We start from the raw sequence: 13619 nt of genomic DNA on the forward strand, positions 1-13619 counted from the left end.
AATTATATCCTATAATTTTATATCCTATAAAATTTTACTGTTCTCCAACCATTTGACACCTTCTCTGGGATTTCTCACAGATAACACATGTTCTGCCAGATCATCAGTTAGTTCCTTCTTAACCCTAATGATGTATCCACACAGTTCTTGGAGATTATAATTTCTTAACCATATTTCTGTCACTTTCAAGATTCAGTTCTTTTCCTTTATTCTGAAAATAAACTTTTGTTTGTTATGAAAACTGAAACAGAATAATTGAAGCGCCTTTGGTTACCTTTAGCATTTTTCATCTTTACTAAGCAAGTAGTCTGCTCATTTTATTTTTCCTTTATTTAAAACATATGTTAAAAGAGTTTTAGTAACTTTAGAAACTTCAGTTCATTCTGATTTTTCATTTTCCTGATAACAATTATTAGTTCAACAGTTTGGAGATACATGTCTTATTTTTTTCTTTGTGACTGCACTCTCTTTCTATTATGTGACTCCCATCCTCTTTCCATTATTTCGGTGTGTCCTCTCCACTCGCATCTCTAATCACTTCTAAACTTTCTATGTGGCTGTACCAGATTTTTCTATTGTCATTCTTTTATTTTTCTCTATTGTAATTGTTTTGTATTGTTGTTTTAAGTTTGTAGATAGTGTCAGCCTTTCCAGATAGTCCACATAGGAAACCATCATCAACTATGAAAGCTACTGAGAAATCAAGGACCACAGCAAAGAATAGATAACCCTTCAGAAGAAGTCATCAATGCCTGTGACTCATATTTCTTGTACTGTAAGCCAACCTGAAACCCAGTTAAGTGGGTTCAGATAATCCATCTACTCCAGGATCTTTTGGAGCTGAAGCCCAAACAAAGATGGAAGTTCTATAGAATTTGTACAGAATTGTTGGGTCTAATGATGGGCCTTTTGAGGAGGTGGTGGGAAGGTCTCCTTCAAAATAATCCTCTCCTTCAAAGAAGCAGTTGTGTCAGGTCCAGCAGAAGAAAAACATAGAATAATCCAGTTAAAGTTCAGTCACACCAAATAGATAGAATCATGTCAGAGTAATCTTGTACTATCTCATCTAATATATATTGTGACATGGTTCCTAGCGAGTGGCTATCCTAACTCTCTTCCTCTATTCCAATCCACCTTCAGGCTGCATTGTCATGTTCTTCTCCTTGGAATATGCTCCATCTTTCCTGGGAAACTGCTTCTTCACTGCAGTTTACACAATCTATCACACTTATAACCACATGGACCTAGTGACAAATCACTCCTTGGGTGGCCTTGACCAAAGGATCTAACAAACAGGTGATTTGAGCTCACAGTCACAATGCTGATGACCCTGTGCATTTCCTCAGGAATCATATATTAAAATTCAGCATTGTTTCTTAGTCTAAAATATGTTTTAAAATAATTTTTCCATCCCTCTTTACATAGCAATCGTTAAAGTTCAGCATGTTTGTAAAAAGTAGCCGTTAGCCCATGTCAAAATTGGAACTGTGGAAAAAAATGATGCTAATATCCTAAAATGCATGAGCACTATGTTCCAAATTCTGTTTAAAATCTTCTGCATGAAAGAAATGAAAGATTTACTGTCTCCAGATTGTATATTACTAGACACAAAAGGAATGTCTGAAGAATCAATCCTTATTGCAGAGTTTTTCCTTCACAAAGCAACATGAGAGTCCTTGGCTGAAAAAGTGTAGAGATTATATCTTCCTCCTTTGTCAGTGAAAACAGCCAATTGTTATCTATAGATAACACAGTGAAAACTACTCAATAGAGCTCTTCCCAACAGGTATCTTCTAAATAGTTGCAAAGAGAAGGACAAAGCAGAAATGACTGCTGGTTCTATAGGATAGAATTTCAAATGTAACCTTCCTAGGTCATTTTGATAAAACTAGAATTAAAAGCAATAGGACATCTGCCAATGTACTTAGAAACCACTACAGTACATAAATTGCACATGGACGTGCATACACACTAACATAGGGGCTGGATACATACAAACCATGTTCTTTTTCTCATAGTTTCTTGAATAATCAAATTGATTGGATTCACATAACCTGCTAAGCCCAGTTGAAACCAAATTTGTGTTCATAACCACAACAGATAACATAAATTACTAACCCAAATCTAAATAAAAATGGTTTTGTCAAACATATATATTTTACAGTGAATTCTAAACAATCTATCAGAACATAAATTTGAGATCAAAAATATTGATACAAGAAGCAGCATTGCTAAAATCTAGTGATAACACTTTTTCTATTCCAACAACTGACACCTTCAAATTGAAAAGGTAACGTATATCTTTGAAGAAGAAAAAAACAAATAAAGAAGGTGACCACATCACCTGAACTGAAAAACCACGGGAAGTGCTAGGTAAAATGTTGAGAGTTCCATCTTTTTAATAAGATTTGTAGCATAACTTACATTGCAAGGAGAAAATAGTATATCAGAAAGAAGCAAATTAGAAAAGAAGTATGACCTGCATTAAATTCTTGATTAGTGTCCAAGTGAGACTAATAAATTTAATAGCATTTTCTTCTTTTTTAAAGTATAAAATTTAATCATTTCTGTGAAATGTAGATGTTTTCTAAAACATTTTTAGAAAAAATCAGTTTTGGTACAATTACATTGTTTACGTAGTCTATTCAGTTATGTATTTCTTGTAATAGATAGTCTGCCAGATGAAATGTTCCTTTCCATCAATTGAATCATTAATTGGCCTTCAGAGCTGCTATCTAAGATTGAGGGTTTTTTAAATGCAGATTTCGGGTAGACACCTCAAAATGACAAAGAAGTCCTGCAGGGTGAGCAGAAGGATACTTCCATAATCTTAGATACCTCTTTAGGGCTTAAACATCTGTTTTATGTTTACAAAATTTATTAGTTATTATCATTGTGAGATGTACGGTTAGTGCGCTATTCTTACTTTAAGGATGGTTAATGAAACCATAACTAGTAGCATTATTTTACAGTTTCTTGTTTTAGCAACGGAGGCATGTTTGTCCTTCCCTAAATTCAGAATATCTCATTTCTTTAATTTGCAATGAAAAAAATGTCTGTTCTAATATGTATTAATTTTGCTACCCAGAGTCACTTCTTGTGAGATGGACAGCCATATAAATGTGATAAATGAATAAAAAACATTTCTATTTTTATTTACTTATCATATACATTTTCCTATTAAGCACATTCTTGGTTTACTTTTATATGCCATTTTACAAGGTGATTTTCTCTTGCGGAACATTTTTTGCATGTTTCCCCCCATACATACCATAGTTCAGTGTTTTTCAACCTTGGCAACTTGAAGATGTCTGGACTTCAACTCCCAGAATTCCCCAGCCAGCGAATGCTGGCTGGGGAATTCTGGGAGTTGAAGTCCAGACATCTTCAAGTTGCCAAGGTTGAAAAACACTGCCATAGTTGATATCGGCCAGCCTGATCTTAATCTACCCAAACAGTTGCTATTCAGTTTAACAATCCCTGCAGGAACACTCACTTGGTTTTCAGTGCTTATTTAAATAGTTTTCACTAAATTCTTGCTTGCAAAACAACTGGCAGCTAAATTTTAATATCATTGCATTCAATTGGATAGAAGGTTCAATAGGCAGAGAGTTTTCTTCTGATTGTGAGATTTTGGAGATGGGCAGGGAGGTCTGATGTAGTGGAAAGAAAGTAATGTATTTCCCTGTTTTTAAAAAGGGTAAATAGATTTATTGTCCTCTACACATGAAGGTATGTCTGTGGTTGTATGTTGACTGAATGATGATTATCCAAAGGCAGCACTAATAGAATCATATTATTTTCTGCCTATTCTCAGCCAACCCCAAGATTCTTTGGAGAAATTGGGAAAGGAAAAAGTATCATTCAAACATTATGAAATCAAATAAGCCTCTATATAAGGATTCTGCAGCTCCAGAATCAAGAGATCAAATAATTTATGTCCATCTAATTTGCAATATAGTTTAAATCATAGAAAATGTCTACATTCTGAATGCATGTCTATTTATGTTTTGAAAAATGAGATTTAGTTTCCCCACAGATAATACTCATTCTTTTTCCTAACTCCAGAACTCCAGTAGGTAGCCCCTCTTCCTCCACCTTCAGCTTTGAATATATTTCCAATTAACTTGCATTTCCCTTGTAGCATTGGTGGGGATAGAGGAGAGTAACAACCTGGATTATTTGCACTTAGATGGACCTGCTGAACAGAAGATAGAAACAAAATTTTTGTCAATTACAGCTCTGCTATTTTTTGCATTTCCTAATTATAGCAATAGCAATAGCAGTTAGACTTATATACCGCTCCATAGGGCTTTCAGCCCTCTCTAAGCAGTTTACAGAGTCAGCAAACTGCCCCCACAGTCTGGGTCCTCATTTCACCCACCTCGGAAGGATGGAAGGCTGAGTCAACCTTGAGCCGGTGAGATTAGAACTGCTGAACTGCAGATAACAATCAGCTGAAATGGCCTGCAGTACTGCATCCTAACCATTGTGCCACTGCTATTTCCCTCTACACATGCATAATATTTTATAATTCAAACCACTTTAGAATACCCTGTTATTCTTGGTCTTTGCAGTTTTTTAGAAGTGGTTTGCCAATATTGGTTTTACATAATTTCCCCCCAGCATTTCAGGTGCATATAATACCATAATTCTTTACAATGGCCAATTACATTCTTTTACTTGGATGGCTTTTGCTTTTTGTCTTTATTTTGTCTTGAAAGTAAACAAACACTGTGGGTTTTGGAGAAGGCTAACTAAGCATTATCAATGCAATTTTCTACAAGTTTAGGAAGAAGTTTAATCCTGGTGAATTCAGAAGGATTTACTCCCAATAAAATATGCTTAGTACTGTGGCTTTAATTCTCTTGAAATTTTGCAAAAACAAAATAAAAATAGTAAATCCTTCATTTCCCACAAATCTCTCTTCCAAATGCATCTATATCTCTGTTGCATTCATTATGTATTATTCATTATTCATGTATGAACTCATTACAATCTGTTTGTAAGTTCAGGATGCTGGAGATTTAGAGAGAAGAAACATGTCAATGTCAATTGGAAGAAGTATTTTTACTATAAAAGGGGATACAAATACAAAGACCTTCTTTACCTGTTGTTTCCATAGATAATTTCATATTTTATACATTGTTCTTATTTTCCTTTTATCTTATTCTAACATTCTTACAATTCTACTTTTTTTAAATCTTATTTTCACATGTAAGTTTTCTCTTTCCATAATCTTATTTCATCCCTTCATTTTGATAGCTTTGTTTCCTATATTCCTTATGCTGTATATTTTAGACTTCAGGGATGGCAGCCATAACTTCTAGGATGTAAGTAGCCATGTAAGGCTCTGTTGTAACTTTGAGATGTCCAGTAATAAGCCAAAACTTTTTTCACTTTGTACTACCCTTATGTATCTTACTTTAAATTTGCTTAAACAATGTTTACTTATTATTTACTTAATGAAGATTTCTATGGTCCTTATCTTTCCTCCAGCCTAGAACATCTGTAGCTTTTATCCTTGCTGATTTTCATCTCAACCTCAGCTGTTCTATTTCCATTTCTTTCTACGTTTGTATTTGTTCTTTTCTGCTGACTGAAGTCCAGAACATTTCTAACTATTTGTCTCGTCCTGGGTGCTGGGACTATTGGTGATGTTGCTTGAATCAACTCCAAGATTGTAGCTTCTAAGTCTTATAAAATAAAATTCTTTATTGGCCAAGTATGATTAGACACACAAGGAATTTGTCTCTGGTGCATAAGCTCTGTGTATATACAAGCAACACGTGATAAAATCATGATCGTAATCCTAAAATACAATAATCATAAATCATAAGATACAAGCCTCAGTGATAGTCATAGGATTTTAAATAAGCAATCAACATAAATCATAATAGGATACCATTAAAAGCAATCAACATAAATCATCAGATACAAACAGCAAATTTCCAGTCATAAGGAGCTAAGGAAATAGATAATAGGAAGTTGAGAAGGATAATAGTAGTACAGCCCTACTAAGTGATTTGACATCCCAAGGCATAAAACATTATGAGGCTTCCTCTTCTTCAATCTGTCTACTCAAACCACTCTCTATTCCTGCTTTTCGGCTTTCTGGCAGTCCATTGCCTCAGTTGCCCCTTCTGGCTCATTACTTGGCATTACCTGGAATTTTTTAACACCTTTGATTTCCCTGGATCACTTCACTGCTACTGTAAGTTGTCCTTCACTGCCACTAACCCTGAAACCTTTCCTATGAGCCATGGTGGCACAGTGGTTAGAGTGCAGTACTGCAGGCAATTTCGGCTGCCTGCTGGCTGGCTGCAATTTGGCAATTCGAATCTCAACAGGCTCAAGGTTGACTCAGCTTTACATCCTTCCAAGGTGAGTAAAAGGAGGACCCAGATTATTGGGGGGGGGGGGGAGATCATCAACTATGTAAACCGCTTAGAGAGGGCTGTAAAGCACTGTAAAGCGGTACAGTATATAAGTCTAAGTGCTATTGCTATTGTAGGGTACCCTGTGTTGGTACAACTTGCCTACATGCCAGGAAGAATCCTGATACTTTGAGCAAGCTGGTGGTTATGCTGTCTTAGTGCAGCAGCTAAATACTACTTCCAGACAGATCAAGCTGTTTATCTAGAATCCAGGCCTGGCTCTAGCTGCCAATGCTCCTTATGATAGCTCAGCTATGCTACTTCCTGGGCATTTCAGAAATGATGCCTTTACTTACCATTACTACTTCATTAATTATGCATTCTTACTGCCACTATCTTCTGTTTTTTTATCAACCTGACAGCTGCTGCTACAGCTATCATGAAAAGTTGCCAGTACCAATTTCTGCTGCAGTAATGCCATCTTTTTTTTGATGTAGGACAAGAGATGACAGAACTGGGAGAATGAAAAGCAGGATCAACCTAGAAGTTTAATGGGACCATTACATGTGGAGTTGGTCTTTCATGCCTGAAATTCAGAGGCATGACATTCAGGTAGAAGAAGGACATGGACATTATCAATGGTCTGAATCTGTCCTTTCTTAATATCTGTTTTAGAAAAAATGCTATGTGGTATTAACTATAGGACACTAAATAGTTAAATATTCCAATCCTAGTGCTCCTTTTATACTATTATTCTATTATGTAATAGCATCCTACTATACTATTATTATAACCTACACTGTATTTATACTTTCATTTCCTAAAATGATCATTCAGTACTTACACTAGTCTAATTGATGTGATTAGGATAGCCTTTTAATTAGAACATGGTAGCAATATTTGGGAGAAATTAGTATTTCGATGGAAGATGTAGTCCTTCTAAATTGTACCAATATATCTACAAGAATAGTTAGATTCTTTGTTCTGTTTTATTATTGCTCTAAAATTTCAATTGCACATTATATTTTTATTTTTCTGCTCATCAAAAAGCTTTGGTATGAATGTGTACCTACTGGTTGCATCGTATACAGTAATATGTAAAATGAACATTTTACAGAAAACTAATACAAAACTTTAGATACTTTGAGATGAAAGAGCTGTTCTATATTTGAGAGCTCTGATTTTCCTTTATGCTGAGATATTTCTTATATTACCAAACTGAGGTGAGAATGACAAGACAGAGGCCTGATCCAAAGTACCAAATGTTTTCTGATGGCAAATGAGATTGTCCATCTAGTATAGCATTGATGACTCAAACTGGCAGCATGCCATCCTTAATGCTTTCTAAACTTGGTTGTTTGTTTGCAGACGTTCTATTACCCAACTAGGTAAACACATCATCAGTGCAGGTGAGTTTGGAGTTTACTCCCTGTTTAGATACAGTAGTTTCCTGTCAGTCTTGGTTTTTTCCTTGGTAGATCTTTGATTAGGATATTGTCTTCTGTTGAAAAGCTCTGTCAAAAATAGTTTCCAAGCAACTTCAGTCTTTCTGTCTGTTGCCTTTGGTTGCAATTGATTACTGTTTTTCATGCTGGAAAATTATACCTGATCTGTTTAATAAATTAGACAATTACAAAACAATCCTGTTTGCTCACTAACTCTAATCCTAATGGCAACTATCTTACAGACATATTATTTGATCTTTCAAACAAAAGAATGTGTTGGAATGGCAGTAAATCATAATCATATATAATTATCTGATTTCATTTTCTGATCTTTCAAACTAAGCATACCGTGGAATTAATAGGTGAACATCTATAGCAGACCTGGGCATTTTATAGTCCCCAGGCCATATCGAACTCGAACTGTCTCTGTCCAGCCCATGTGAGGTCAATCAGAAGTTAGAAGTCATATATAAATAAGAGTACACCATGATGCAATATAACTGCATTTCTCTTATTTTGAAAGCAACTGCTATTTTTGTTTTCAATTTACATATATACATGCCTATGCATCATCACGGTCCTATTGGTTCAGCCCTCCATAACAGTCCCTGTTTATCATATAGTTCCTTGGGAGAATTAATTCCCCACTTTGATCTATAGTAATACTTTCCTTATTGGGATGTCCAGATTTCTGTATTAAGCTTACTTATTTCCCTCTTTGCTTTTCATTAATATATGGAAGGGGTACTTTTATTATTTGACAAATTTTGAGTGTGTAACTGAACAAGGCATGTTCAGGGCACACATTTTCAACAATCAAAGAAATTCCATAAATATCACATCCCTGAGTACTACACTTTAAGTGTATTTTTTCACTTGAAAATGGTTGAAGTACAGCAGCAATTCCACTGAGATTATTTAAATGTATGAATAGATGATTGATCAATCATCATTGTTACATCTCTGTTTTATTTAAATCCTCATGTGACTGATTACGAATTAAATTGGAATAATGCTCAAGCAAATTAATTTTAAAGGAATGAAGAAGAAATTGTGTGGCATAACAAGCCAGACCAAGCAGTACATGCATGCTGTTGCTTGATTTCAAGAATAAAAAAAGAAAGCTAAAGAATATATATTTTATGTAGGTGAAAATTTTATTTATGAAATTATAAATTAAATAAAATTATTTTAAAAATATGCTTGGTAATTAATAATAAAACTATACCTAACTCTATAAAACTTCATAGAGTGCCACGTATAGTTTATGTTGCTGAAAAAAAAAAAACACATACCGACATTTTAACTTAGTGTTAATATGTTTTGCTGCAAAAGTTTAAAAAAACATGTACATATGATGCCAACTATTAACTTAGTGATGTAATGAATGAAAATATTCATTTGCTATTGATTTCTTCTCTAATCATTCTATGCAAAGAATAAATTAGGAAAATGTAAAATATGACCCCACTTGAATCATTACAGAAACTTCATCTTTTATAGTATTTCCACAGTTGTTTTCATAAAGGTAAATTGGAGGTCTTGCAAAAAATGTGGCTACTTTAATGTGAAAAATATAGTTTTGCATATTCCAATGCGTTGCAGAGCTACAGTATAGAACTTATTTGGTATCTTACTTGTCCTTCCTCAAGTTGACTGGCTAACAAAGCATAGTCAATGAATAATCCTTAATGGGTCTACATCTAAATGGAGGGAAGTAAGCAGTGGGGTACCACAAAGCTCTGTCGTAGGCCCAGTATTCTCCAAAATGTTCATAAACAACTTAGATGAGGGAATAGAAGGAGAATTTATCAAATGTGCAGATGATACTAAGCTGGCAGGAATAGTTAACACACTAGAAGATAGGCTCAAGATCCAGATGGTTCTTGACAGATTTGAACACTAGGCCCTATCTAACAAAATGAAATTCAATGTAGAGAAAAGTAAAGTCTTACACTTAGGCAAGAAAAACCAAAAGTACACATATAGACTGGGTGAAACCAGGCTTAATAGTAGTAACTGTGAGAGGGATCTTGGAGTCTTTGTGGACAAAAAATTAAACATGAGCCAGTAGTGAGAGGCAGCAGCCAAAAAAAGCCAATGCAGTCCTAAGTTTTATTAACAGAGGGATACAATCAAGATCAAGTGAGGTACTAATACCACTCTGTAAAGCCTTAGTAAGACCACAACAAGAATACTGCATCCACTTTTAATCACCACACTATAAAAAAGATGTTGATGTCTAGAAAAAGTGCAGAGAAGAGCAACCAAGATGATTAGGGGAATGGAGGCTAAAATATACGATGAATTTGTTGCAGGAACTGGGTATGTGTATTTTAATGAAAAGAAGGAATAGGAGAGACATGATAGCAGTGTTCCAATATTTCAGAGGCTGCCACAAAGACGAGGGAGTCAAGCTATTCTCCAAAGCACCTGATGGTAGGACAAGAAGCAATGGGTGGAAACTAATCAAGGAGAGATACAAACTAGAAATAAGGAGAAATGTTCTGACAGTGAGAATAATCAGCCAATGCAACAGCTTCGGAGGTTGTGGGAGTTTCATCATTGGAGGCTTTCAAGAAGAAATTGGACTGCCATTTGTCATAAATGTCAGGCCTGCAATTATATTCCTTTAGAATTTTGGCCTGCCACACTTTCTCTTATTTCATTATGCTGTTTCATTAGTATAGTTGATGGGAGGGGGAATAGACAGGAGTAGGATTGTGAAATGTATTGTTATCATTCTTTTCTAGAAGCCAAGGTAATCTTTTGTCTCCGTACTTTTACACCTGACCGGAAGCAGCTGGGTGTGGATGCCAGTGTGGAAGAAGAAGATTGGACCATGTGATGGATTGTGGGTGTGGGGACAAGATCATGAACTTTTAACTGGGTGGAATTCTGATGTCATTTCCAGAATTGGGATTAACACAGATGTGCTAAAATGTCTGCTTTATTAAATTGGAACTTTAAGGATAGTTTTGCCTTGGACTCTGATTTAATTCTACATGATACTTGGAACGCTGACATTAAATGGTATAGGGTCTCTTGCTTGGGTGGGGGTTGGACTAGATGACCTATAAGGTCCCTTTCAACTCTGTTAATCTGTAAATCTGTAAAGTTAACTTGTTTGTTTCAGTAAGGATGAAATAATTAACTTTATCTTAATCTTTATACCATTAACCCATAATATACAGTTGAGTTTAGGAAAAGATCTCATGCCCTCTTCATTAATGAATTACATCCCCGGCACTCTACCCTCACAAAATCCTAAACTATCACTGTTATTTGCAATTGGCACCAGAAGAATAATTCTCTTCAAACAATCATTTGATTATATTTAGCATACTAAGAGAATGTTAATATATTAAGAGAATATTTTCTCTGCTTATTCGGCTTTTGCAAATTTTGAACAAATTTTGCCCTTACCCATAATCCAACATATGATAGCATACTTTGATGTGTACTATCAATAATACCAAATTCTTTTGCATTCCTAAAAACAACTTACAGAGTTACATAATTCAGCAATACAAATGTAGATATCTGACTATGATGACTGAGATAAGGGCAATGGTGTATAGTGAATGAAAAAGAATGAGCTGAAACTACAATATCTTTTATGCTAGAGATAGTAGGAAAAATAAAACATTGACAATAAATCTGTCAGAATCATAAAAGTTGTAAAACTGATATCATTCCAAAAAGGGCAAAATATAGCTTGAAAAAAATATGAAGGACAAAACATAACCGAACAAAATTTCAGTATTTTCTCTGCAATGGCAAGATAAATCATCAGGACCTTTACAACAGAAAACCATTATATGGCCAATGTGTGGGTTACAAAGAAAGGAATCATCCAGAATGTTTGCAGGACAAACACTCTGGGGAAAGCAGACTTGAATAAAATGATGACTAATAGGGAATAATGGGGAACACAGAAAATGTTAATAGCAGACGTAAGAAGGAAATAGAGAAAAATATCTCCTTTCTTGACTCTAGAACATGATGTCACCCAATTAAATTGCCTGACAATTTAATAGCTTTAAAAAGAGGTAGATAAGTGAGTTTTCACATAGCATACAAGAGAATTTGCTGCAAGTCATTTAGGAATCTTTTATAGTCCTAAGAGATTGTCAATGCTTACTGTACATAAAAGGTTGTTTAGCACTACCAGTAATATGTCCATGAAGACTATTTGCTTGAGGAGAGTGACTAAAAAATACAATTCTTTAAGCCTTGATTTCTGGAAGCTGCACTTTAGCTGCAATCAGAAATATTGGATCAGAAAAACATTTGGTATCCTCCTATAAGCACTTTGACTTGTCTATGGAGATTCTCAATCATCCAGGTCATTGTTGTCCAAAGATGCTTTTTTTTGTTTTTTTGCTTGAAGACATTTTTTTTTTTGCATCCCTACTCACACAAGTGTCATCCTGGGTGCTTGTGGTCCCACTTGTGCAAACCCCATTGCAGCTTCACTTGCACAAGTGTCATAGGCGCAAACATACATGTACATGCACCTGCATCTCCCACAAAATAATTCCCCCCCACACTCCAGGCTGCTGACTTAGAAAAGTTGGGGAACACTGGCTTATAATATTAAAATGTTAAATTAAATTAAACAATTTCATAATTAAAAATTAACAAAAACATTCTTACTTATATGGATACAAAACTGAGATCACTGCTCTAAGAAAAATATTTACCTGGCACTATATTTTAGGTCAATAGTAATATATTTGTATTGATTAGCATTGCTTTAAAAATTATCTCAAGAAAGCTAATAGAAAAGTATCTTACATGAACTTTTAGTAATCTTTTAAAGTACAAAATAAAATAAAATAAAATAACAATTAGAAAATGAAACACCACAGATCCAGTAAAGGTAAAATAAGAAAGAATTGGGTGGTTTTTATTTTCCTCCTCCTCTCCTGAATTCCTGAATTCTCAAAAAAAAAAATCTCAACAAAAAAAAATATATTAACGAAATGCTTTCAAAACCTTTACTTGTATTCCCTATTATATTTCTTTAAAGTAAGTCTTTATTATTTTTCTCATTAGGGCAAATCTAATTTTTGAAAAAATCTTGGCATCTATATGGAATAGCTAAATCTAATAGAAATACATTATTTTAGCAAAGCTGTATATTTTTTGACAAAAAAAGAACACCCCTGAATATTTAAAAACCCTTTCTGACAATAGTAAACTTTTGTACCATCACAAATTCCCCCTTCTTCCATTCAGCTCGGCCAATATTTTTAATAGGTAGGAATGAGGGTAGTTATATTCCAATACTCCAAGTTCTCTTGATTCCACCCTGGTCTCCCCAATATTATAGATTCTACACTTGGTCTTCTTGGTCTTTTTTGCATAATGCTTTCACCCACCTTCATTTTCCCTTGCATTTATTCGTTATTCTCTCTTCAATTCATTTATTTTTCTCTCGGTTAGTACATACCACCCTGCTGCTATTATCTGTTTCTTTCATTTCAAAGCAATTTTTCTATCCCTGCCCCCTGCAATCTCTTTCCATATCCTTACTCCAAATATAATGTTCAAATAGATTCAATCAGCAACACTAACTTGTTCAAGTTCTTCCAGAGTTTGCACTCTGTGCCTCCATTCTATCTATTCTACAAATCAATTTGGCTTTTCTTCCCATTTACTGTGGATTCCCCACATTTTTCTTGTCAGTATGTAATTATTTCCAGGCTGGACTGACTAATGTCTACCTTGCTTTAAAACTTCCACATCATACAAGTTGTACAAATGGCAATTGGTAAAATTCATGTAAGCT

The 13619-nt window shown here is 34.6% G+C and overlaps 1 protein-coding gene and 1 pseudogene across 2 annotated transcripts in view; both read right to left on the reverse strand.

The window, feature by feature from the left end:
* NELL1 (neural EGFL like 1) overlaps nt 1-13619 on the reverse strand; it is a 520182-nt gene that overhangs the window by 109059 nt on the left and 397504 nt on the right. The gene's annotated exons all lie outside the window — the stretch shown is intronic.
* Nucleotides 9497-12332, reverse strand: LOC148049618 (uncharacterized; annotated as a pseudogene).

This window comes from Thamnophis sirtalis, unplaced genomic scaffold (genome assembly GCF_051295495.1).
Source record: "Thamnophis sirtalis isolate CommonGarterSnake01/CBP01778 unplaced genomic scaffold, rThaSir2_p1.2 scaffold_1, whole genome shotgun sequence".
NCBI lineage: Eukaryota > Metazoa > Chordata > Lepidosauria > Squamata > Natricidae > Thamnophis > Thamnophis sirtalis.